General features: G+C 46.5%; 1 protein-coding gene and 1 long non-coding RNA gene across 3 annotated transcripts in view; one reads left to right on the top strand and one right to left on the bottom strand.

The window, feature by feature from the left end:
- LOC137206201 (uncharacterized) overlaps nt 1-1,729 on the bottom strand; it is a 75,449-nt gene extending 73,720 nt beyond the window's left edge. Inside the window, exons 1-2 of the long non-coding RNA XR_010934523.1 lie at nt 1,701-1,729; nt 236-840 (exon numbers count right to left, since the gene is read on the bottom strand). This is a non-coding gene — a long non-coding RNA (uncharacterized lncRNA). The remainder of the gene's footprint in view (nt 1-235; nt 841-1,700) is intronic.
- The window catches only part of B3GNT2 (UDP-GlcNAc:betaGal beta-1,3-N-acetylglucosaminyltransferase 2), a 30,754-nt gene continuing 4,705 nt past the window's right edge, over nt 1,194-27,242 (top strand). Inside the window, exon 1 of one of the 2 annotated variants that reach the window (XM_067704937.1) lies at nt 1,194-1,458. The gene's annotated coding sequence lies outside the window, so the exon portion shown is untranslated. Of the gene's footprint in view, nt 1,459-22,827; nt 22,980-27,242 lie in introns of those variants that run through there. The other variant, XM_067704938.1, reaches the window with a different exon arrangement.

The following is a 27,242-nucleotide window of genomic DNA, read 5'->3' as shown; positions in this document are numbered from 1 at the left end:
TTAATTCCTTAGTCTGATTATCTAAAGGGGCTTGCTTTCTTCGTGTAGAGATAAATACCAAGAGACGGGGGAGCTTTCAAGTGCGCCTCTGGCCAGGCTTACCTCCTGGCGGAGCGCAAGGGAAACGAGCTGACTGCACTGCACTGGGCCTTTCAGGCCAGGGCAACCTCTCCATCCGGTCGTGCGAGGCTTACCTGGGGCCCTCAAAGCTGTGTCAACAGCAACTTGGACTCACCTAAGAATGCAGTGCTCTGGCGAGCCGGCGGGGGCGCTGGGATAGGAGGGTGCGTCGTGGTCCCCGGAATTCCCGCGGCTGGGTGTGGTTAGCGCCAAGCCCCCATCCTGCGGTGGGAATGTATGTCACAGTTCAGCCATTAAGGCTGCACCTAGGTATCCGCCCTGTCCCTTGGGCCGCGGCGCGGGTTCGAGGCCGAGCGTCTGGGCATCTTGCGTTTCTGGCTTCCCGAGACTCGCCTGGAACCTCGAGGAAACCCTCTACAGGACACCACAATGAGAACTAAAACCTCTCTCCCCATGTTCTGGGAGGCTTCATAAAACCGAAGATGGCGTGGCAGTGTCAAGTAGGTGTCATTTGGGCACCTAAGAGGTGGCGGCAGCTACTGGATGGGCAGAGAGCAATGGTCAAGTCCCATTTTGGCTCCGGTTCCCCCTAGCTACCCCCATCTTCCATGGTGAAACCCTGGGTTTTGCGGAGACACATCTGCCCAAGCACTTGGCGGCCGGGGTTCGGTCTAGGACCCGTCACAAACTGACTCCGGCCAGAAGACGCCACTGGAGTCCTCACCAGGCCATGTGCTTAGTTTCCCAACATCAGATGTACTGCAGGAGGGGCGACAAGAGGGATTAAGGTTAGACTGGAGTTGGAAAATAGTTCTTTTGAACTTCAAGCCGCCCTTTTCCCCCAACGGTCTAGTTCTCGGGGTTCCCTTCCCCCAGTTTAAGCCTTTGCTTTCCAGGTGAGGGCCCGGAGGGTCCCCGGATGCCAAGAGGAGCACCAGCCTGCGCCGGTTCCGCGCGTCCACCGCCCGACAAACTGGAGCTGTGCTTGCCCCGAACTTGGGGCGCGAGGCGGCGGGCCGGGCGGGGCGGTGACGTAAGGGGCGGTGCCGGGCCTGATTGGCCCGTGGGGCGGGGGCGGGACCGGGCCCGGGCCGGGGAGCCCTGAGGCGGCGACGGCGGCGCCGGGAGCCGGAGCCGGAGCCGGGAGTGAGGCGCAGCGGCTGAGGCGGCAACAAGTGCCGGAGCTGAGCCGAGCCGGGGCCAAGCCGAGGCGGAGCCGTCCTGCCGCGGACACCACCCGGCCGCCCATCGCGGGCGCAACGCATGGAGCGAGAGCGGCGGCGGTCGCCGGGCTGAGCCGCGCGGAGCGGCCGGGACGTGGATGCAGCCGCGATCTCCCGCCCCCGCCCCGCTGAGCAGGAGCTGCTCCCGGACAAGGTAGGGCCGGGCGGGTGTGCACTCCCGCCGCCTCCCTCCTCCCCAGGCAGGCTCTGCGCCCTCTTACCTCTCTGGTCCCCGGCTCCCCCTCCACTGGCCCATCCTCTTTCCCTCCACAGCCCCGTTCCTCGCCGGTTCCGGCTTCGTACTGGCGCCCCAGAGCAGGAAACAGTCTCTAGGTGGCTCTTGCGGCGTTTAGGCGTCCCGGTCCTCCCCCTCGGCCCCCCCGCCACCTTCCTTACCCTAGAGGAAGAGGATAACGCAACCCGCGGCAGCCTGTCTTTTGAGCTTCCTGCCCCACTCCACATTCCCCCCCCCGGGACCCGGGAACTGGGAACATCTCCGCCTCCCCGCTGCACCCCAACTTCCGGGGGAGCGCGCGTCGGGGTGATGCAGGCGTTGGGAAGGGGCGTCTGAGGCCTGGCGTCCTCATCTGGGTTGCACAGACGTTTTGGGGAGGGGGCCCTGCTGGATTTCGCGTTACACCCCCGCACCCCACCCTCGCACTGCGCTGCCTGCCGTGCCGCATGGGGAGATCAGGTGTTCTGTGAGCTACAGGGCCGCCAGCAGTCGCTCCCCAGCCCCATCCGCCTGCCAATGCCACCTCAGGGTCCCTAAAGGCTGGTTTCTGTGAAACTTAGAAAGAACCTTTTGCTTTGACCTCTACAAAAATATTCCACACCGCCCGCGTTGAATGATTAACCCGGCTACTTGACCGAAACCTGGGGAGGGGGAAGGGTGGGTGCTGCGGGAGCGTGCCTAGCCGGCCTCTGCGAAACACCTGGAGTGGAGGGTGGACGTGGGGGGCTGCTCGGGGCGGACTCCTCTAGGGCTGCGGGCGCGGGTCCTGACGGCTGCCCCGGGACGGCAGGCGGACCCTTCTGGAGGCAATAAAACTAAGTCACCTTAATTTCTAGGCCACAGTGCTTTCCACTCAGGGCTGGGGAGCCGCAGAACCTACTGGCTCCCCATCAAGTGGGGAGGAGCAGCCGAGATACTCCCCACAAGTGTCAGAGCGTGAAAGCTCATCTCTGAAAATAATATATACGTTTTAAACCTGGTTTGTTGAGGAGGCTCCCTCTCCTTCTTAAAACGTAGGGGTGGTATGTTTGTCTTTTCTCTCCTGGCCCCCATGGCCTCCTGAACTTCCCCAACTTCGTAGAACGGTAGTTTGGAACAATTATACCATATTCTCTTGCCGCTCCCCTGTTGGAGCCTTGCTGTAGATTTCAGATTGCAAAGCCAGTTGGTGAATATGGGCTTCTACTTGTTAAAACAGATCCTTCCAGTGTAATTTTGCTCCGGGGAGGTAATGGGTTGGTTAAAGAGGTGGCCGACAGGGCCAAGAATGGGACTAGGAAGGCGGGGACCCAGCCCAATCCTAGGGCTCTCAACCCAAGCCATTGCGTGGTCTCCCCCAGGTGTTATCTGATAGCTGCCCCAGAAGGAGGATAGGGCTGGGCGGTCCCTTCTTCCCACTGCCCTAGTTCCCTCTTCTGTTTCTTTATTTAAAATTTTTTGGCTGCGTTGGGTTTTTGTTGGGGTGCGCCGGCTTCACATTGAGGTGACTTCTCTTCTTTCGGAGCACGAGCTCTAGGCTCGCAGGCTCAGTAGTTGTGGCACGTGCGCTCCGTAGCTGTGGCTTGCGGGCTCTAGAGCGCAGGCTCAGTAGTTGTGGCGCAGGGGCTTAGTTGCTCCGCGGCATGTGGGATCCTTCCGGACCAGGGTTCGAACCCAGGTTCCCCTCACTGGCAGGTGGATTCCCAACCACTGCGCCACCAGGGAAGTCCTTTCTGTTTCTTTTAAATAGAGGTTATTAAGACTGGTGGAATTTGGGAGAATGTTACACAGAGTCCCTGTGCTCTTAAACCAGATTGGATTTTAAGACCAGGGAAGTTAGGGAGCCCTATACTTGAGTAAACCTTTTCCTACTGCCAAGCCTTTACAAATGTCTTTATCTTTAGATCTGCCATTAGGAAGTACTTTTTCAGTTTGGGATACTGCTTTTTCCCTTGGGAATCTTCCTGCAATAGGGGCTCACTGCTCTTCGTTTAGTTTTTGTGCAGGTGGCATGTGTATGATGCAGGCCTAATTCTCCGTAAGAGTTCTGAGTTCCCACCTTCACTGTTCACTGGTCTTGATTCCGCCACATACTGTTCCGTGACCTTGGACAAGTTGTTTATCATCCCTGCCTCATTTTCCATGTCTGGTTTTGGGATGGTAGTGTCTGGTCTACAGGATTGTTTTTGAGGACAAATAGGATAATGTTTGCCAAACTCCTAGCTGTGCATCATGGGGGGTGGGGTTTAAGAAGTGCTTAATAAGTGATGGTCATTGTGTAATCAATATAGAAGTTCCTCCAGGCACCAACTTCCCCTTACCAACAACAGTAACCATTTAGATTTGTTGGAGACTGAAATCAGCCAAATTTGGCAGATGGCAGATAGTTTTTAAAATCCAGGGAATGAGGTAATCTTTTGAGGAAAATAAACATAATATGCCTGTAAAAATTATGAATTGTTTTTTTTTCCTGGGTTTCCTGGATGGAGAGTTGAGTATATATAGGTGGCTTATAATTTTGAAAATTTCCTTGTTTTAAAAAAAACCCACAATTTAGATTTCTCTAATTCTAAGATACTAAAGGTTTGCTAAAAATAGGAAAGTGGAACTGATAATTCGTGGTGGATTTTTCACTGTACAGTTTGCCCAGATGCATGGCTTAAAAAAAAAAAAAGTTACATTAGGAAATGAATGAGAACCCAAAAAAGTTAAAATCGTTTTGCTTTACCCAGTGCATTGTTGGTATAAAGCTAAGATGTTCTGGATACAAATGTGTGGGGCTTTTTCAGCTGATGCAGGGATAAGTGAATCCTTTGTTTCTCAAACTTTGAAACTGTAGGAGAGGAAAACTTTTCTCTTTTTCCCCTCCAAGTTCTTTGGCTGATCTAATAATTAAGTTGACATAAGACAGATTAATTGGAGAAAAACAAATTTCATATGTACAAGGATAAAAATATGTGACTCAAAGAAGTGACCAAAGCAGGCAGCTTTCGTACCTTTTAAAGAGACAAGGAAACAAATACATTTGTGAAGAATTGACAAAACAAAGGGGTTTGGGTTTAGGGTGACTGATGAGTGAAGAAGTAACAAGGTTTGTGCAGGCTTCTCAGCCCTGAATTCCCTATCTCTGGTGATAAGAATGCCTTCTACCCTCCTGGTGCAGGGGAGGGTACCTTCCTACGGAAGATTTATCTCCTGTTTTCAGGGGGACAAAGGGGAATCAGAATGTCCTTACACTGGCTGTTTTCTCAAGTAACTTTAATTCAAAATAATCATTGTGTCAAAGTGACATATCTTGGGGTGGCATATTCTGCTCCCCTTTTAATGTGTTCTGACAATGCTGTTTTTTTTTGTTTTTGTTTTGTTTTGTTTTCCCCTCCAACCATAATTTAGGAATGCTGAACCAGGACTGTGAATGTACTTAAAACACACTCTGTTCTTAACATACCGGGTCAGTGCTTTTCATTCATTCTAGCTTGCTTAATAGCTACAATATTTGACTCAGGTTTTTTTTTTTTTGACAGTTTTATTGAGCAGTTTGTTAAGGACTTTAAAAATTAATAAATATAAATGGTTACTTTTATAAACATTGAAATTCTTGCATCTGAGATAATATTTGGTTATGTAATCTTGCGCATGCCCCATAGTGGTGCATAAGTTATCGATACTGAAAAATTCTCATAAAGGCCTTTTGGTCTTATATGCAAATGCTCAGGAGAAACTAAAATCATTTCGGTCAATTGCCTGGCACTTTTTTGTTGTTGTTGTTGGGAGTAGGAGTTTATTAATTAATTTATTTATTTTTGCTGTGTTGGGTGTTCGTTTCTGTGCGAGGGCTATCTCCAGTTGTGGCAAGCGGGGGCCACTCTTCATCGCGGTGTGCGGGCCTTTCACTATCGCCTCTCGTTGCGGAGCACAGGCTCCAGATGCGCAGGCTCAGTAGTTGTGGCTCACGGGCCTAGTTGCTCCGCGGCATGTGGGATCCTCCCAGACCAGGGCTCGAACCCGTGTCCCCTGCATTAGCAGGCAGACTCTCAACCACTGCGCCACCAGGGAAGCCCTGCCTGGCACTTTTGGTGTGTACAGAATGTTAAAACATGAATTAAACTGGGCTCTGAGTTTGAAGGTTGGATTTCTTGGCTTGCATACTCAAAAGCACCCAGTAAAGACCATACACCCAACAGGTGTGGATCCAGCTGTCCCTCCCCACTTCTCCAAAGGTGGTAAAACTGTAACTAGGTGCTTGCCAAATATGTCTCCAAATTGTGGATGAATAAATTCCTCTCTCAGGAGAGGCAATTACCGCTTGACTAAGAGGTATATGTATGTGTGGGGTGAGGCTTTGAGCGAATTGATGTAATGATTTCATCATCACCAGCTGATGATGAGGCTTTGCTAGTCTGAACAAAGCTTTGATGGGAAGAACTTTCTACTCGATGGAGAATTTGTTATTAGGACATATGTGGCACAATCACCTTACTGCTGGGAAAAGTTATTTGAGTTTTCGGTTTGTTATAACTCTGCTTTGAGATTTTTACACTCACTGTGTTGCCTCTACTGTGAGATTTATGCACTTTGCCCACCAGTTTTGTCTTGCCTTTTCTTAGTTTTTGTAACAAAATTCAAACTTCCTTTGAGGGTCAACATTGTTGATAAAATTATAATGTATGTCTTGAAATATTTTGTGTAGTTTTATTTAGGTACTTCCATAGATAACTCTTAAGAATTTTTTTTTTTTTCCCCGGTACGCGGGCCTCTCACTGTTGTGGTCTCTCCCGTTGTGGAGCACAGGCTCTGGACATGCAGGCTCAGCGGCCATGGCTCACGGGCCCAGCCGCTCCGCGGCATGTGGGATCTTCCCGGACCAGGGCACGAACCCGTGTCCCCTGCATCGGCAGGCGGACTCTCAACCACTGCGCCACCAGGGAAGCCCATTAAGAATTTTGTTACAAATTATTTTCTGTACATCTATGAACATTCCTTTAGAGCAAGGTTTAAAATTATTTTTATTCTGATGTGGCTACAGACAGGAAATTCCCAGTAGCAAGGAAATTGATACTTTCTACTTTTCATTCTGTGGCATTTAAAAATAAGCTTATTGTTCAGATGCCTTCACTCTGATGTGATTAGGGTGTACTTCACTTAATCAGAATGTTTTAAAAAAACTGATTATCTAAGAGAATCAATTCTAGAGTGTGGTCAGGTTCTGTCAAATAGTGGTATGATGGTTTAGTGGTTAAAGAACATGAACTTGGAGTCAATCAAATGAGGATTTTTTTTAAAAACTTGAGGCATAGCATACAGTAAAGTGTGTAAAGTGCACTAATATTAAGCGTGCAGCTCATGAATATGTGTCCAGCACCAGATCAAGAAGAAAACGTTTTCAGTACCTCAGAAGGTCCCTGTGCCCCTTTCCAGTCAGTCTCCAGCCCCTGAAGGGAACCATTATTCTGACTTGGTATATCATCTTAGATGTGCTGCATATCGTCATAGATTGGTTTTGCCTGTTCTTGAACTTCATGTAAGTGGCATTTCCAGAATCATAGAATGTGTAATCTTTTGTGAAACAGACCTGGATTTGAGTTCCATTTTGGCCACTTACTGTGTGACGGTGGCTACTGTGTGATAAATTACTCTAAGCCCGTTTCCTCATTAGTGAAATAGGGGAGATAATCTAGCTCAGATTTGCTAAGAAAATTAATTTGATCATGCACCTAAAATACCTAGCACTGTGCCTGACATACACACAGTGCCTTTGTCCCCCTTTTATTTCTTTAAAAAGATGGTAACTAAAGCAAATGTATCTTCTGTGTTTTAATATGCTATTTCACTATAAAAGTTGTGTAGGTCTTTTATTGAAAGTTAGAAGCCAAATCTTTGTTGAGTCAACGCTTTGTTGATGTAGCATCAGCTTAAATAAGACATATTATTTGTTGATAGTTGATCCCCTGTTTTTGTTTTTTTTTTCGGTACACGGGCCTCTTACTGTTGTGGCCTCTTCCGTTGTGGAGCACAGGCTCCAGATGCGAAGGCTCAGCAGCCATGGCTCACGGGCTCAGCCGCTCCGCGGCATGTGGAATCTTCCCGGACCAGGGCACGAACCCGTGTCCCCTACATCGGCAGGCGGACTCTCAACCACTGTGCCACCAGGGAAGCCCGATCCCCTATTATTTTTAATTGACATTTCCTCTGTAAGTCATAAAATGACAGTCATTGAAATGTTCCATTTAGAGCTGATTGGTCACCTGTGTGATGTGAGCTAAGGTGCAGTGATGACAGCTAGTTTACACGTGTTTATGAAACCCATGGAAGAGTTTAATTTAGATAAGCGGCATCAGTAAGTGCCCAGGATGCCCAGAACAATGTTTTACTACTTTATGTTTTGTAAAATAATTATTTCAGAAGTGAAAACACAGGGTCAGTTGTTAATTGCATGCTTCATACAACCCATTTAAAATGTTTTCAGTTTTTACAGTCTTCCTCTGTAACTGGTATTGTATATTCAGTGGTCTCATGTCTCCAGTGTATGTGGTTTTTGTTTTCATTTTTTTTAATACTTTTTATTTTTGGAAGCATTTTTTTTTTTTTTTTTTTACGGTATGTGGACCTCTCACTGTTGTGGCCTCTCCCGTTGCAGAGCACAGGCTCCGGACGCGCAGGCTCAGCGGCCATGGCTCACAGGCCCAGCCGCTCCGCGGCATGTGAGGTCTTCCTGGACCGGGGCACGAACCCGTGTCCCCTGCATTGGCAGGAGGACTCTCAACCACTGCACCACCAGGGAAGCCCTTTGGAACCATTTTTTAAATGTAACTTGATGTTACTATGGCATTCTTTCTAAGAGATTTTTTTCTTATGTTTATTTAGGGAAAAATCAAGATAAAGTAAAAGAAAATAAAGTTAATTCCATCTCTTAATACTGTAATTACTGTTAACTGGGTTGAGATCCTTCTAGGTGCTTTTGTGCACATCTGTATACTTCTAGAATGAGACTAGGAAAAACATGTTGCTAACGCTTTGGGCAAATGTAAAGCAAATTGTACGGGCCTTCCTAGAGATACCTGGCTGAGAGGACAGAAGACTTTGAAGGTCTGGGTTCAGATCCATCCCCACATCCCTACTTGTGACTGTACCATGGAGTCCCCAGGGGCTCCATCAGAGGGACCCCTGTCCTCCAGATTACAGTAGCCAAGCAGGAAAACCTGTCCTTGGACAACTCCGCCCACCCCTCCACCCCCCAAGACCTCAAAAAGATATGTAACAAAACGGCCAATTTGTTCATTTAGCCAGCATGCATTGATTGAGCGCTTAGTGGAAGCCTTGCACTGTGCTTGGCCCCTTGTGTATTCCTAGATGAGTCAGGCACAGTTCTTGCTGTCAAGGAGTTAGCAATCTGGTGGGAACTCTAACCAGGAACTGATGAAACAGCGGTCTGGTAGAGGTCCAAGAAGAGTGCAGTGTTGGGGTCAGCTAGGAAAGGCTCCTGAGGAAGTTGTGTTTGGGCTTAGCCCTGATGGATGAATAAATAACTTAGGGGTAGAGAAAGGAGGGCAGAGGCAATTGCGGATTGCAGGCTTGTAGCGATGTGTCAGGGGAACAGCAGGTGATCCTGTGGGTTTGGAGGGCATGCTGCTTAGGGAAGGGTAATAGGGCACAGAGCAGCCTTGATGACCATGTGAAGAAGTGACACTTGATAGTTACGGAGGTGATGGGGAGCCATGGAAAGTTCTTGTGGAGAGGATGTGGTGACATATCATGGTCAGGCTTGTGTTGAGGAGGATGACTTGAGCCAGAGAGGTGGACGTGAGGTAGGTGTAATCATGGCTCCAGGTCATTTTACGGCCTCCTAACGGGGCTCTCTGCTTCCTATTTGCCCCACAGCAGTCTATTCTCAGAAGGAAGCTGGGGGGATATTTAAAAACTGAAATTGCTTTACATACTTTTCTACTTAGAATCCTCCACTGGCCCCTAGTCTCCCTCATGGTAAAGCCAAAGTTCTCTGTCACCTGTCAGGCCCTTGGCTCAGTTCACTGGCTCTCCTGCCTCGCCCCTAGCTCAAGTCTCTGCAGCCACATGGCCTTTGACCTTATCCAGCCTTTGGCCTTTACACTGGCTGTTCCCTCTTCCTGGAATTGTCTTGCCCCTTTCCCTCCACCTTCCTTCTGAGAAGAGAGGCTTTCTCTGACTGTCCCCATCCTTATCCCCTGTACTGTGCTTTATATTTCGTCTAAGCCCTTATCAACCTTATGATAATTGACCATATAACTTCTTTATTTGTGGTCTGTTTGAAACATTGCTTGGTTTAAGTAGGTGCTTGATATTTGTTGAATTAGGTCACTTCATCAGTCTTGCTGGGGGAAAACTGAGGGCCCAAACCAGGTCAAGGACGGTACAGGATTAAAATGGAATCTTAAAAAAAAAAAAAATGGTTCTGAAGAACCTAGGGGCAGTACAGGAATAAAAATGCAGACGTAGAGAATGGACTTGAGGACACGGGGAGTGGGAAGGGTAAGCTGGGACAAAGAGAGTGGCATGGATATATATACACTACCAAACGTAAAATAGATAGGTAGTGGGAAGCAGCCGCATAGCAGAGGGAGATTAGCTGGGTGCTTTGTGACCACCTAGAGGCGTGGGATAGGGAGGGTGGGAGGGAGGGAGATGCAAGAGGGAGGAGATTGGGGATATATGTATATGTATAGCTGATTCACTTTGTTATACAGCAGAAACTAACACACCATTGTAAAGCAATTATACTCCAATAAAGATGTTAAAAAAAATAAAGAGGATGTGGTACATAAAAAAATAAAGTGTATGTGTGCCTGTGTGTGTTATTTATTTGAAAGGGAGTGAGAGAGAAAAAGATAGTGGATGGGATGAGATTTGGAAACCAATCCAGGGAGGTGTGAAGTAAATGAGCTACAGATAGGGGTACGTTGGGACATTTCATAACCTTGGGACTCGAAGGCTGTAGTGGTGTGGAAGGAGGGTCCAGAGGACAGGAGTGTAGGGTGAAGGAAGACCCACCATAGGCTTGAACCCAGAACTGTGGAGAGTGCCCATTTTGGGGGATGGGGCCAGGAGCAAAGGCTGCCAAGATGCAAGAGAACCAGTAGAGAATTGGGGTTAGGGGATGGATGGTCTTGAACTTGGGGTGGGGGTAGGGATGGTGGCCAGCAGTGTTAGGTGCTCTGGGAAGTCAGCAGAGGCAGCGGACTGTGAAGATTCTAGAGGGGTGAAGGGGATTGGGAAGGTCAAGGCACAACAAAGGGCCGTAACAAGACATGGAACCTTTTCAGGAAGTTGTCGGATAGGGAAAGAGCAGCCTGTGCCTGGAGCTACTGGAGAGGGAGAGCTTTGAGGTGGACGATGACATTGATACAGGACCCCAGGGGAGCAGCAGCAAGGACTGTCCCAGGGGACAGTAATCTTGTGGGGGCTGGGGATTGACTTACTGAAAAGGGAGCCTGGTCCATGTGGAGAACTTGAAGTAGATTTTGGTCCCTGAGCTGACATTAAATATCTTTGTAACCATGGCAACCCACTTAGCTTGTTCCCTCCTCATCCCCACCTCCTGCATAATAGGAAAAAACCTGCACAGCCAGGCTCATATGTTGATTGTTTGAATCCACTGCAGTCATGAATATGGACCATATTTATGGTCCATGGACCATTAACTTGCTAAGGCTTATAATTTGTGCTTTAGAATTCTGTTGTTGTTTATTTTCTTTGAAAAGCACTTAACATCCAAGTGCTTCTTGAAGTGTTTCTTGTTTTTTTGAGTCCTGATCAGGGAGTAACACAGTTGTTTAAAAAAAACAAAAACCAACTTCAAGTCTGGGTATAGATTGTTCAGTGAAAAGCCTGGTGATGTTTTCAGAATCAAATCTATTTGTCTTAACAGTGAAAGGGTCAAAGTGGGTTTGTTACAAATACCATCCTCTATAAACATTTAACCTTTGGGACTCATGACATGTATTTTACATTTATTATTTTATGGCTAAATTTAATGCTTGTTTATAAGGAACTTATGTAGCTTTTATTCTTTAAGTAAATGAGATGCAACCCTTTTATTTTTCTTCTCCCTTCACCACAAAAGGAATTATTTCCTTCAGATGAACTTAAAATATCTCTCATGAATACTCCTATTTTTAACTGACTGTTTCTCTCTTTTGAATTTTTTTTCCTCAAGGTTCTGATGGATCCTTGTTAGAAAAAAAAGCCTCTTTATAATGGAAATTTTTAAACAAGTGCAGATAACAGAGAGTGATATAATGAAGCCTCAGGCAGCCATCTCTGGTTTCAGCATGATGGCCTCTCTTTTTTTTTTTTTTTTTTTTTTGTCCCTGCCCCACACGTGACTAAGATGCTATGTGAGCACCACCCAGAGTGGGAGGGCAAGCTCATGCTGGACCTCCAGGTGTGGGTGTGGGAGTCATCAGTGTAGAGGTGACAGAAGTTCTGGGAGTGATTGGACCCCCCGAGGGAGGAAGGAGTGGGCACAGCCTGCAAATGACAGAGACACAGATTGCTGTGGTCCCCGATATTTCCAAGGAGGTGATAATCTATGATATATGAATGTGACATTCACAGAGACACTTAAAATTAGGTGATTTAAGAAAACAAATTTAGGGTTACCAGGGGGTAAGGGGGAGGAGGGATAAATTGGGAGATTGGGATTGACATATGCACACTACTATATATAAAATAGATAACAAATAAGGACCTACCATATAGCACAGGGAACTCTACTCAGTACTCTGTAATGGCCTATATGGGAAAAGAATCTAAAAAAAGAGCGGATATATGTATACGTATAATTGATTCTCTTTGCTGTACACCTGAAACGTAACACAACATTGTAAATCAACTATACTCCGATAAAAAATTTTAAAAGTAAATAAAATTAGGTGATTTAAACTGCTTGGTAAAAGAGGCCCAATTTCTAAGCTACTCAGCAGTGTGCTCATATATTGAGCAAACAACATGTTCTCTTTTATTTTGACAACATAAATTTTTCTTGGCAGGTGGCCAGAGAAAGCGATGTTACTATTTCATCCCTTCTTTAAATATGTAGACATAAGTCTTGGTTGAACAGCTTCCCCTTTAATAGAACATTTGGACAAAAAGCCAAAAGGTCACTGTTTTGAGGATGTATATTTTAAATCCATGTGATTAATTTTGATATTAAAAAAAATCTAAGAATAGTCCTCAAGCACCCATCGGTAACTTGGTGAAATTTAACAACATTTGAGAAAGGGAGAAGGGGCAGGAAAGGAATCTGGGAGATGGAGGCTGGGAGAGAGGGGAGCCACTCTGCTTGTTTGGTACCCTGTCCTGAAGTTGCCACCCCAGGGTCACTTGTCACTAGAGAGGTTGTCTTCTGGGAGGAGGATGGCCTCTGACTCTGAAGAAGAGGTGGTCTCCCAGGGGCACGTATTTTCATTGGATACTCTGTGTGTGAAGAGCAGAGCCTGGCGCTCAGCAGTTGGGGTGCTTTCACCTCACAGCTACAGCCTGTGGGCTGGGGAGCCTCTTGGTCCTGCCTCCCTCCAGGGTGAGGAGAGTGGATCTTAGCTCACCTGGAACTGTTCAGGCTGGGAAGCATTGCTGGGGGTAGGGAGGTTCTGGGTAACTAGCTCTTGGCAGTCCTTTTGAGGGGCTTCAGTTTGGGGAGTCCCAGCTGCTAGGAGGAGAGGATTAGATACAGTGCACTAGGGGAACCAAGGGTGTCCTTATGGAGAAGGCAGTGGGATTTGAACCTGTACCTTAAAGCGTGGGGGCAGGATTGAGAAGCAAGAGAATGGATGTCTCAGGCTGGGAGAGCCAGCATGAGCGATGGTGTGAGTGAGGACAGCAGTTGTTCTTAAGGGCTGTTGGGTCCCAGGAGGGGGTTTTGAGGGTGGCATACTTGGATCTAGGATGGGGTCTTTGTGAGAGCACTTAATGAGGACAGGGTGCCAAGTGCTCCTCCATCCCAGCTGTGCCATCCATGCAGCCCTCTGCCTGTCTTCAAGTTTGGCAGCAGCTGAGATGGACTTGCAGGCCGGGAGCTGCCCATTTGGGTTCCCAGTTCCTTCCCCCTCCCTCCACTCTCCACCTTGGGAACCTCAGACAAGTTTCTGGAAGCAGTTCACTTATCTGTAAAAATGAGGATACCTCAGTAACCACTGTGTATTCCCTTGGACCTTTGGCACAATTCCTGGCACATGGACAAATGTTACCGAGTTCAAGCTTGGACAGTTCACTGCATTACAGGCCAGTAAATCGAGAGATGAATTGTTGGCAAGGAGTAGGGGCTATATTCGGAAAGCCAGCAGACTGAGAAGATGGTGGACTGGAGTCCAAAAGAACCACCTTACCTGGGTTAGGATTCAGGCTGCTTTTATGCTAGAAGGGGAGGGGATGTGGCTGGTTGTTGCAGACTTCTTGGTGTCAGAATCCTTTGTTCTTGCAGCTGTCCATGTAGGTGTCTAAAGGTCATGATGCTCCTGTAAACCTCCAACAAGACAAACGTTATTCTCTGTTCTGCAGCTTTTTATATGAATGGGAAAGTGTTGTACCTTTAAAGGTCAGAGCCTTGAGAATGGACTGTCCTGTATATTGGAGGCTTATAGGCAACGTTCTTAACTTGTAGCAAAAGCAATAGAACGCAAAGTTTAAAGTAAAAGAAACAGATTCAATATGGAGTCATGTTTCTTCTTCCCTATTACAAAAGCCGCTGGTGAGTGGGTAGAGGCTGGTGTGCAGTTGTTAATTTTTCTTGTTGTAAGGAGTGTCCTTGGTACCTCCACCCCATTTCTTCATTTCATTTCTTTTTTCCTCCTCTCTCAAGATGTCACACCTGTTGATTCCTTTTATTTTAATACAGCATTATTTACATTTCTGCACATGCCAATTCTGTACAACTCTGTGATTTTCATGCATGTTTTTGAAAGAGTGAGTCAGGCAGTTATCTCAGAGCTGCTTCTCTAAGAGACTCCAAATGGCTAAGCAGGGAGTCCTGGAGCCCGAGGCATGGCACTTTATGCTCCTTGGTGTCCCCTTGTGTCCCCTTTGTTGTACCCTTTGTTGTACCCAAGGGCAAATGCTCTTTAAGGAAATTTGTCACTGGAAACCTTCATCCAAATAGCCAAGAAATTGAGACTTTCCAAGGCAATTTATTAAATTATTTAAGAAAAACACAGTGAATGTCACGGGTATTAATGCAATCCCAGCTTGTAGCATGTTCAAACAATGTTTATTTGGGGAGATATATTTTTATTTTGGAAATAAATGTAAACAAACGTAAACTTTTATTTTGCAAGAGTTGATGGAGGTGCTCTCAAACCCTACATTTCATGGGGACAAGGATTACCAAATTTAATAGAATTGGGAAGGGCATTGGTGATTTGAAAGAGTTTGTAGAGTACCTTTCGGAAGTGACATAGGTGAATCTCTGTCGGGGAAAATGGCAGATTGAATTTGGCTGCCCAAGTGCTTAACATTAAAGTGATTGTTTTAAAATCTAAAAAATTTTACTTCTCTTTATGGTCATTTATTATAGCCCATGGAATTAAGTGGTGAGGAGTGATGTGATTCTGAAAGTCAATCCTAAAACTTTGAGGAGAGTCAACTTTTGATTTTGTTAAATTAGTCTTTTTCTTAAATAGATTTATTTATTTATTTTTGGCTGCATTGGGTCTTCATTGCTGCTCACGGACTTTCTCTAGTTGCGGTGAGTGGGGGCTAGTCTTTGTTGCCGTGCACGGGCTTCTCATTGCAGTGGCTTCTCTTGTTGCGCCGTGTGGGCTTCAGTGGTTGCAGCACGCGGGCTCTAGAGCGCAGGTTCAGTAGTTGTGGTGCACGGGCTTCGTTTCTCCACGGCACGTGGGATCTTCCCAGATCAGGGCTTGAACCCATGTCCCCTGCATTGGCAGGTGGATTCTTAACCACTGTGCCACCAGAGAAGTCCCGTTAAATTAGTCTTTAATTGAGTATTTCATGCATTTACTGTGTAAAATGACAATAATCTCTTTTCCAGTACCTATGTGAAAATATTCTTTCTTAATTGGTTTCACCAGCTTTTCTCTATGTGTGACTGTAGGCAGAAGTAGCCCACATAGCAAGCCCCAAGTTACCTCCTCCCCGCCCCATCTCTGTCCACCAAGATTGCCAAGCCATGGCTGATGGCCTGCTTGTTTCCAGAAGCACTTATACAAGGTCAGTTTGATAACTTAGTTTATGTAATATAGTTTATATTATATAATGATAACTTAGTTTCTAGTCCAGTACTGTAATTTATGCTTCAGCAGTTTTATTAATTTTTAATTGCCTTCTTCCTCCACTCCTCCCATCCCTTGGGCCTTAGTTTGTTTACAGATTTGTTTAATCATATGTTTCCTGGGATTTTTTTAGGTGATGTCCTGCATTGAGATGACACCCAGTGATGCTGTCCTGATGGTTGAGGGTGAGGCATGGAGGGGAAAGGACAGGAATTGGAAAAGGCTTATGACAGTTGTGAAGAGGAGTGTCCTGGCCTGACACATAGACAGCCAGGGGCCAGGGAGGGTCTCTGGGGGGCCTGGAAATGCAGGGCCTGTGTGTGTAATTATTCAACAATGATTTGTGTGGAGCAAAAGATGAAGAAGGTCAAGGAATAGAAATTTTTCCTTTATTTAATCCTCGTTCCTTTACTGCCCCTCCCCATTTATGTCCTTCTTGTCCTCAAATGTATTGACTGTCAATATGTTGTCAGAGTGGCAGGCGCTAGAGAGACTGAAATGAAATGGCCCAGCCCCTGGTCTTGATGGCCACGTGCCCTGTGGGTTGTGTAAGACTTGTTACCGAAGAGGTGTGGCAAGTCAGATAAATGTGTGTGAAGTGTTAAAGACAGCAAAAAGGAAGTAATAAAACCACTGTCTGGGGGCGGGGCGGGTTCACGGTGGTGCTGCTGCAGTCCGCCTTGCTGGCCTTGTATTTTATGTTGATGGCTCACAAGAAGCTATGAGAATGCGACTTTGTCCGTGATGATGATTCTCACTGTGTGACTCCTACCTATGCTGACCCTGGGCAAGCCTCTGTGCCTCTCTGCATCTTGGTTTCTTCCTCCGTACAGGAGGTGGTTGGAGTAGCTGAGCTATAAGGCCCTGGAAAAGAAATTCTTGTAGCTTCTTTTTGGTAATGAACTCGGGATATGGTCTGTGTGTGGAATGCATGTGCATGTTCTGGAGAAAACAAGTAAAAGGGTGAGAGGGTACAGTTTGTGGCCAACACTTGCTCTTCCATCACCTTTTCTGACACGGCCAGTGTCCCTTCCTCTCAGAGCCTGGAGAGCTGGGCTGCAGGCCCACTCGGATCTAACCTCTAGCAGGTGGGAGGATCGTCCTGGGATCCCTTCAGCCTCAGGCTGTGGTGCCCCCGGGAAGGGAGGGGGAGAGGAGAGGCGGGGCTTTTTCTGTGTAAAAGCTCTTGCCAAAAGGGTTTGCCCAACAGGTTTGTTAGATTGGGCTGGTTGAAACTGCTGCCGATCTCTCATTCCTCAGTGTGGATTAACACCTACCACAGACCTGCAGGGACTCCGCCCAAAGCAGGGACGGGGACCGCCTTACCAGACCAGGACCTCTGGGCACCTTAAGACTACCGACTGGTTCCCTTCTGGAGATTCTGTCTACATTATTCCTTTCTCATGTTGCTTAAAAACAAAACGCAACTGCCTGGCTTTCTTTGAAACGGCCTACATCTTCTGGGTATCCACAGATGCAATGATTTCACTTCCTAAGTAATTTTTTTTTAAAGTGCAACTTTATTTGAGGATTCTTGAAATCTTCTTTGAGCAACGAGGTTGTGTGGTAGAAAGAGTTTAGACTTGGGGGCAGGGTCCAGGGTCCAAGTTCTGGCTCCACCCAGATTAGCTTTGTGACCTCAGAGTAACTGCTTCACATATTTGAGTTTGTAAAGATTAAATGAGGACTTCCCTGGTGGCGCAGTGGTTAAGAATCCGCCTGCCAATGCAGGGGACACGGGTTCGAGCCCTGGTTTGGGAAGATCCCACATGCTGCGGAGTTACTGAGCCTGTGTGCCACAACTACTGAAGCCTGCGTGCCTAGAGCCTGTGCCTTGCAACAGAAACCACTGCATTGAGAAGCCCGTGCACTGCAACAAAGAGTAGCCCCCCCTCACCACAACTAGAGAAAGCCCGTGCACAGCAACGAAGACCCAATGCGGCCAGAAATAAATTAAAAAAAAAAAAAAAGATTAAATGAGGTGAGAATATCCCGGTGTGGAAAATGGGCAAAGGGCATGAGGAGTGGGAAGTCAGGAAGGAAGCACATAAATGACGATGGGTCAGTTAAAACAAGCAGAAGTCCTTTTTTTGTGAAGATTAAAAAGAAGGACAGTGTCCACAGTCAACATGGAGAGTGCTGTGCTCTTGGGTGTGTACAGTGAAAGGATAAATCAATCTGGCTTTTGTTTTTGGTGGGGGATGGGTGGGACGGGGAATAATTTGATTATATTCTAAATGACTTTAAAAATGTATGTTCTCTTTGTAATTTTTCCAAAGGAAATAATAAGACAATGGACAAAGATGCACATATGAGGTTGTTCATCAGTTTTTCTTTTTCGATTATAGGGAAAATCAGAAACAACTTGTGTTTGGTTTTTTTTTTTTTTTTTTAGTATTAGGCTGTGCTGGGTCTTAGTTGAGGCACGTGGGCTCTTAGTTGCAGCACACGAACTCTTAGTTGCATGCAAACTCTTAGTTGTGACACGCGGAATCTAGTTCCCCAACCAGGGATCAACCCAGGCCCGCTGCATTGGGAGTGTGGAGTCTTACCCACTGGACCACCAGGGAAGTCCCCGACTCGTGGGTTAGTGATTAGTAAGCCAGGCCAAATGCCTGTACTCTGTCAGAGGTGCATTAGAGATCTGATGATAGAAGATGGACCCCTCAGATCACGCTGTCTTCCGCTTGTGAACCTAATCTGCTTTATAGAAGTTAAATCTCTGAACACAGTATACAACTGTATTTGTAATCAACATGGACATCCAATTTGGAAGTTCTTCATTTTTCCCTATTTCATATTCTTGTGTGATTTAGTCAGTCTTCTGTTTGTTTGTTTTTAATAGAGGGACTGTGAAAGAAAACACATTCCTACAATCCCTCTGGCAGCAGCATTTGTTAACGTTAGTTGTAGGCATGGTACACTCCCATCCCGTGGAGAGCCCTTGGGCTCAACAGCGCTTATCTATTCTCTCTAGTGGTCTCAGCACCCATCTGCCACAAACTGGTTGTGTTGGTCTCTGCATGCAGACACCCTCTACCCACCCAGCCCCCCACCTCTTGCCTGCCTTGCTTCTCCTCACATATCTGAAATCTACCCTATTTCAAGCCCCACTCAGGTCCCTGCCTTGTCCTCTGCTGTTGACAAATGGACTGTCTCGTATTTATTGCTTGTCTATCAATTCACTGTACAGGACCCATGTTTTATACACGTTTCCCCTAACTCCAGACTTGAGTAACGGTGTTCATGGTTGGAATATGACTTCAGGTTGGTGATATAGAGATCTCTAACTTGTATCAGTTTTTAACTATTGCTTGTCAGCTCCAAATTCACCCTTTGTTGCCTGATCTGTGAAAATGGATCAGAGCCTTCAAATATTTTTCCTTTGCCTTCTCTAAGTTGAGGGCTCTGAAGAGGATGTTGCAGGAGAAAGAGCTTTTCCTTCCTGGTTCCCAGAGTCTAGAACCAGGCTTCCTGTAGAGCCTGCTGTTTTTCCTGTGGGTCTGCAGGCCACAGCTCTCTAGCATGTGGCTGCTGTGCCCTCTCTCTGGCTCTGGCAGCCGTGGTAGAAGGGGGAGCCTGTGCCCAGCCCAGGTCGCTGCTTCTCTTCAGCCCCCACATGTATACACACTGGGAGCCCTGTGATCCTGGCTGTCTAGTGAGCTGGCCACCTGATCTTTGTCCTGAGCAGTGGCCCTGAGCTGTTTCTGTCCGAGCCATGCATTGACGTGCTAAGCTCGTGCAGAGGGAGGCCTCTCCAGTTCCTGTTCCAGCGGCAGCTGGACTCCCTGTGTGTGCATGACTCCTTCCGCACCCTCGTTCTCTCTGCACACCGTCCCAGCAGTCTGCAAGGTTTGTTTCCTGAAACCCTCCTGATGGGGACTCTTGCGTGTTCCAGGCTTTGTGCCTGCATCCCAGAGGGTTGTTCCTGCTCTCCTGGTGACTGGACCATCTCTGGCCTGGGCACCCAGGAACTGCCCCCTATACCTACTTCAACAAGCTCTGAACTTTTCTTCCACGCTTGTCCTTTCTTGGGTACTTTTTGTCTGGTGCAGGGCATTAGAGTTCTATTCCATCTTTATAGTTACTCAATTATTATATTTTTAAACTTCCCCTGGTTGAATTACTGTGTGGTTTCTGCCTCCTGATTGGACCCAGACTGAAATACATTCCATGTAACCCAACTAAGCAAACGGAAGGATGAATCAAAGAGAAATCTTCTAGGGATTTCTCTGAGGGCTTGTTGAGAGCCTGCCAGACTATACTGGTTTGTACATAGGTCCTGGAGCTTGGAGGGGAAACACTTACCAAACCATAGCCATGTACAGGGTCTTAACAAGGGCTTCCAAAGCACATGAAGCTCCCCAAGAAGTGACTGCCTGCATTGCAGCATTTCTTTTCTAAAATGGTTTCCCACCTAGGTAAATAGATGCCTCCAAGCTTCCAGTCTGTACTGGGGCCTGCCTCCCTTTACGCACGTTCACCCTGTCCCTCTGCTATCATGGCCTTGGTGGGGGTAACACTTGCTGGAGGTCCTCCCCTCACCAGGAAGGAATGTGGAGGCTCCTCTCTGTGGGGATGGGATGAAGGAGAGTTGGCTTGGGTGTGCTGCCAGAGGAGGGATGGAGCCCTCACCTAGAAGCACTGCTGAATCCACGCTCCTGCATTCCCACACTGGAGGGCCTGGGCTGCCTGTGGGAAATGAGGGGCTGGACTGGGCTTTTCACCATAGTTTACCTCTTCAAATCCTGCCTGCACCCGCCCAGGTGAGACAGATTTCTATAAATACATATGTGTCGTTGACTAGCACACATATAAGTGATTTTTCCTGTGTCATCTCTTTGGCGAAAGGGCATGTATATGTAATCTAATTTCTACTGAACATCTGTATTCAGTGAACTTGACCAGATGACCCAAATACCTTTCTATTCAGCAAATGCTGAATGACTCTCAGATGCCATGTGCTGGGGTAATGGTGGTGCAGGGTGAAGACCTTGATCACAGAGGATGCCCTAACTCCTGGGAGGTGGGCTCTTCAGGAGTGACACTTGACCTAATTTAGGAGTAGAAGCTCTTCAGGAAGGCATGGCAGACAGAGGGCACTCCTCAGGTGGCAGAGTGAAGCTGCGATTTTTCTGGAAGAGAAATGTGTTTGCTCTGGTGGAGGTTCAAGTGTATATGGTATAGAGATGGAGGATGTTGGCAGGAGGTGGTGTGAAAGGAAGCACAAATCATCATAAAGGGACCAGAAGGGCATGTGAGTGAGAAGATTGGAGGAATGAGGCTGGTATTTAGGCTGGGGCCTATCCTTGGGCAGGAGAACTCACAGAAGAGGGGAAGAGGCCATGAGGCCCTAAGCTCCAAGAATGGAGCAGAGAGGAGTTTTAGAAGACAACACAGTTACAGTAGGCTATGAGGGAGCGGTGCCATGTTGGTGGTGGTGACCAAACCAGGGAGCAGAATGAGAAGGGAATGTATGTACAGTGGCTGAAGACTGAGTAGCTGGGGAACAGGGCATATTTGGGAGCTGTGGGAAGTAAGGCATTGGGCTCCTGCAGTAGCCAGTGGCAGAGCCTGAATGGGATAGAGGACAGGTGAGGAGGAGGTGCAAGTGATGTTACAGAGGTGGGAACACAGATGTGCTGGATGTGTAAAGCAGGGGGAAGAAGCAATTCAAGGTCCTGCTGGGGAGTGCACATGGGAAGTTGATCCATTGCAGATGGGGGACCCAGGAAGAGAAACTCCACATGGCATTTACTATCTGGAGTTAGCTGGGTCAACTTGTGATACTTCTTCTGGAGGTAATGTTTAAGACAATGGATAGATGGGTTTCTAGAGAGAGAATATTTGTAAAAGAGGCAATGAATGATAAAACTTGAGAAGTATGCTTAGTGTTTGGAGGAGGAATCAGAACCTGTGAAGGAAAACTATTGAAAGCCCAGTGCACAGTAGACAGCACCTGGTGTGGTAGGTTATATCATCCCCATTTTACAAATGAGGGAACTGGGGCTCAGAGAAGTCAAGCAACTTGCATAAGGTCACACAGCTAGTAGTAGGTAGCATAACCAGAATTTAATTCTGGGCTCTCTGACTCCGGGTACCAGACTAACTATGGATCTGGAACATTTCCATCCTCAAAGCATCTACGAGCCTTGTTTTATAATGACATAATCTTATACACTGAAGATCTGAAATTCTTACCAGTTTTACTAAAGGCAGGGGCAGGATGGCCTCTGGGAGGGTTAATTCCCTGTCATTGTTTACTAAATTTTCCTTTCTCCTTTTCTGAAAATTCTATGCATGTTTATTTAAAGGATGAACTTAGTGATTGATTTTATTTTAAATGATAAATACCATTTGAGAAAATCAGCCACATTGGGTTTTGGGGGAACTATAATCAATGGGGACCAAAACACGTCCTATAGACACTTTGATGTATAATGTCACCTGTGGGGGAATGTAGGTAAATAGATTCATCATATGTACTTTTCCCTTTAAATTTTGAACATGAAGGGTACTGCTAATGACTATGAAACAAATTCCTTGAATTTAGCTGATAGTTGTTCTAGGACTTACAGACCAGAAAGCAGTCAGACGCATGTTCTCGCTTCATGCCAGCTTCTAGGTGAGCTTGTGGGGGGAATCCTGGGGTTCCCCGGCACCAGCCCAGGCAAGAACCGAGGCCAGGCTTCTTGCTCCCATTAAGGAACGAGCTCTAGGTATGGCCCAGCTCTTCTGGTCCCACTGAGCTGCTGCACTCACACCCTTATCACCACCCCACTGTCTGCCCTGAGCGCTGGGAGGTGGCCCCACTTAGCTGCAAGCCCTCCCTGTCTCTTTATCTGAGCAGAATCTGGAAAAGTCTGGCAAGGACCAGGCAACAGATGTTAAAAGCCTGGGAAGTAAGGATTTAGCCACTCTCACCAGGCTTCTGGAGGGAGGATGGGGGAGGTTGGGCAGGCAGAATGACGTACACGTCCCCTGCTCCCGTGGTATGGCAGTGGGCTTGGGCTCTTTGTCTCCTGGAGGATTTGTGGGTCCCGTTTGTGCAGGAGAGTGAGCAGGAAGCAGGACACCCCTAGACACGGAGGCCGCCTGCTCAGACTCCCGTGACCGAATCAGGAACTTGGATTTCTTGCCTCCAAGCCTCAGCGTGACTAGATGGGGTGGCTGGTCATTTCATTTCCTGATTACAGGAAGGTGCTGCCTTTCTTTTATCTTTCACTTTGGTACTGGGGGTGTGGGCGGCAAAGGCAGTCCTGGGCACAGGTTTTGGACTGGGTCCGGGTGTGGTTGCTGTTCTGTCCCTGACCAGCTACTCGTGGCTGTCTGCCTAGCATGCCGGAGTCCCTTGGGGTGGAGGAGTCAGGCTCTGACTCAGAGCTTTGTGAGAATGGGTCTTTGTGGCTGTCAGTGGCCACATTCAAATGTCTTCTGGCCAGCGCTTCACTTTCAGAACTGGAGGGAACCTTTTAGGACCATCCTCTTTAGTGGTTCCCAGTCTAGTGTCCAGGAATGAAACATTGGGATTGTTTAGATTGCGTATTGGGAAACGAAATGACTACAGAAGAGCCATTCAGTAAATGTTACTTATGACCCTGCCCTACCTCTCATATCTGACTTTGACTGATGGTAGTTTTGAGGGTTCAGATGTATAAATATTTTAAAATTTTAAATAAAAACAGTTTTTAAAATAATCTTTTAAGAAGATTAACCATTGAAAATCAGACCATCATCCTTTTAGTTCCTTATGTCCTAAGCCTGTGCTGCAGTGTTCACTTGTATCATGGTTTAAAACTCAGATGCTGGAGTTTTAGGAGGAGCCGCTTAGGTTTGAATCCTGGCTCTGCCATCTGCCAGCTGTGTGACCTTGGACAAGTTAAATCTCCTCTCTGAGTATCTGCCTCAGAGCATCACTGGTGCCTGGCACATAGCCAGTGGTACCTAAGTATTTATTAAAATAAAGCCTAAGTGTTCATATTTTACTATTATTTTGAGGAGTCCTCTTGATAGATGGCTTCAGGCAGAGAGCACGGGCCCACGGAAAGGTGTGCAGTGATCTAGGGATGGATGTTGTGACAGAGCCTGTGCTGAACACCGCAGGGTCCAGTACAGGGCTGGAGTGTCTGGGACTGGGGGGCCATGGCCCAGACTAGTGATGTGGGTTCTAGAAATGGGAACCTGGCATTAGGATTTGTGTGTGACGTGCCCCAGCCCCCGTCCCAGGCAGTCTAGATGTGAGTGGTAGAGGCTGCTGAAGGGGGAAGATGGTGTGGCAGCACTAAAGAATATGAAAATAACCTATAATCCTACCACCCTGATTAACCCGGTTTTGTTTTTGTGTGGTATCTTATCTGGATTTTCACATAGTTTAAGCATGGTATCTGTACTATTTTATAATCCATTTTCAGCTAACACAAATTTTTTTGTGTGTGTCTCTACCTTTCTAAATATTTTAATTGCAAAATAAAGAAGGAAGTTGTTGTTAAACAAAATTAACTGAAGTGTTTTAGAAATTTTAAGACTGTTCAGTCTCTGTTGGGGAGAGTCTGCTTCCAAGTACAAAGTGAAAGCTAAGGTTGTTCTTTGTCTGCATATGGGATTTTCTATTTCTGTTACAATAAAAATTCTGTGTTTCACAGTGAGGGTTGTATAACATCTTCTCTAGCTTCAGGGTAGGTTTTCTTACTCAAAATTCTTTTTGAGCAATGTAACTTCCTGCTCAAAAAAGGACACGGAATTGGTTTTATGTCTGTAATGGGAATATTTAGTCAAATATTCAGAGAGCTTTTTCCCACAGATATTTTTATGGAGGTCACTGCTTTATCCTCCTTTCCATGAACTTTGGTTTATTGTAAGAGTCTAGTTCTCATGCGAGGGACTGTGCCTCGGTCACAAATGAAAGTTGACATTTATACTCGATGGAAATGTATAATTGAGAATCTGGGTGGTTTTCCCACCCTTCCTTCTCAGGTTGGTTTGGAAGAAATGCCCTTTAGAAATAGTGGTAAGAGTTTAGCCCAAGCTGCACGTTTGGGAATTTAGAAAAGGAAGGCTGGCCCCTTGTCAGAAGTGGGGCTGGGAGCTTCTAGGCTCCAATTTCCCTTTCTTTGGAAAGTCTTTGTAACAACCAAATGTACCATGACCCAGTGCTTTGGGTCTTTTCAGCCTTGAGCCAGCCCTTGAGACTTCACTGTTGACCTGGACCAGGTTAAAAGAATGTGGCCACGGCTTGTAGAAAAAGGAGGAGATCCCAAAAGCCCTGGATTAGGAGCCAGAAGACTCTGTCATCTTGCCCTTACCTCTTAACTCTGTGGTGACATTTAGGCAGCCCAGTTATAACCCTCTTGGAGCCTTTCTTTTTCTCCCTGGTAAAGTGGTATCCTCTCAGCTTCCCTGAGGGGGCACAAATGAGAAATGGACAGGAAATGTTCTGGAATCCTTGAATCAAGGACTTGAATCCTTGAAACAAGGTGAGGATGGTGTCCCTTTGAGAGCCACAAAGCCCTATCTTGGCCGAGAATATGGGAGGTCCTGGCTGGGTCTTGATGGCAGAAATAAAAGCCTGAATTGCCGTGATAAAGCTGGAAACCTTGGCCAGGGTCAGCAAGCTTAATGCACTCTTCAAAATATTCCTGAAAGAAGGATTGTTGCTTTTCATGATACGAAACATCACACCGTCATTTCAGATGGTTCTGTCTGGATTGCAGGTATCCATAGGTCTGGATGCATAACTGGCTCATTTATCTGGAATTATATTATTCACCCTGAATCTTTTCCTAGGAAAATTAACTTACAGTTTCACGACCCGTTATGTAAAAGTACTGTGCCTCTCTTTTTTTCTCCCTTAAGCTGTCCTGTTTTACTGTAGAAATTTCAGGAATAGTCTACTGATCCAGACTCCTTTTCTGAGTTGAAAATTTCTGCCAAGTAGTTAGCTGTTCATAGCGTGTGCTGTTTTTCCTTCCAGATCTTCTTGCTCATTGTAGTCTTTCTCTGTTCACCCTCATACTTTTCCTTGTCCTCTTTTCAGCCTGTTCACATGAAGGGCAAGACCAGTGATACTGGGTCAAGTGCTACTTCAGCTTTAGGAAAGTTATCCTAATTTAGAGAGAATGGTTTGTTTTTGGAAAGTGTTTTGTCTCGAATCTGGAGGCCAAAAAAAAACCAACTTAAAACTATCCATGATTTATTTGCTAATAAGATGACTAATTCTTTAATTGTATCAGATACCCACACAAATACATTCCAAGTGTCCACTTGAGCTCTCCTGTCCTGGCAAGTCAGACCCATAACAAAGAGGTTTAGGGTGCCGAAGATGTACTGGCCTTCAGTTTGCATAAAAGGTGTGCTCAGAGGCTCACTTGAAAGGAGCTGACCTAAGGAGGGCATGGACCATAGACTTATGGATTATTCAGGTTGTGTGTGACTTGGGGCCCTTTAAACCTATAATTAAGGAGTAGGGAATATCTTGTGGGTTTTTTTTTTTTTTTTTACCGCCTTCTTTGGAGGAAGTTTAAGAAGGCCCTTTCTTGGTACCTCAGTAGTGGGATTCTTGAGGGTTGGAGGGTGGGTAGTGGTTGAGAAGTGAGGGGAGAATGGAGTGGTGATGGGAGGCTGCTTACCTGGGTGAGCTGAGAGCACCCACATAACTTTATCATCTGCCATGTTCTCTAGCTGTGTAGAGGCTTTGGGGAGTGGAAGGTATGGTGTAGGGACTGGTTTTATAAAAACATCTTTTACTTATATGTCCTTAACCGAAACTATTTAGCAGTGATAAATACAAGCAACTAGATTTGGATCTACTGGACAGATTTTAAGAGACGCAAAACAGTTTGTGAATTCCCATTGATCTAATCTGGGCTGTTCAACATAGTGATAACTTCACAGCATTCTCAGCGTGGCAAATACTTCTGCCTTGAGACTATTTGTTAGAACCCAGTGAATTTTTAAATCTTATAGTAACAAATAAATAAATAAACACTACCCTTGATTAAAATACATAATCAATAAGTTACAAGGATGTAATGGACAGCACAGGGAATATAGTCAATATTTTATCATAACTTTGTATGGAGTATAATCTATATAAGTAGCAAATCACAATATTGTATACCTGAAACTAATATAATGTTGTAAGTCAACTATGCTTCAATTTTAAAAAAACAAACAGGGCTTCCCTGGTGGCGCAGTGGTTGGGAGTCCGCCTGCCAATGCGGGGGACGCGGGTTCAAGCCCTGATCTGGGAGGATCCCACATGCTGCAGAGCAGCTAAGCCCGTGTGCCACAACTACTGAGCCTGCGCTCTAGAGCCTGCGAGCCACAACTGCTGAGCCCATGTGCCGCAACTACTGAGGCCCACGTGCCTGGAGCCCGTGCTGCGCGGCAGGAGAAGCCACTGCAATGAGAAGCCTGCGCACCACAACAAAGAGTGGCCCCTGCTCACTGCAACTAGAGAAAGCC

The sequence above is a fragment of the Pseudorca crassidens genome, chromosome 14, assembly GCF_039906515.1.
Source record: "Pseudorca crassidens isolate mPseCra1 chromosome 14, mPseCra1.hap1, whole genome shotgun sequence".
NCBI lineage: Eukaryota > Metazoa > Chordata > Mammalia > Artiodactyla > Delphinidae > Pseudorca > Pseudorca crassidens.
Note: the sequence above shows the minus strand (reverse complement) of the source record. Positions and strands in the feature narration are given on the sequence as shown.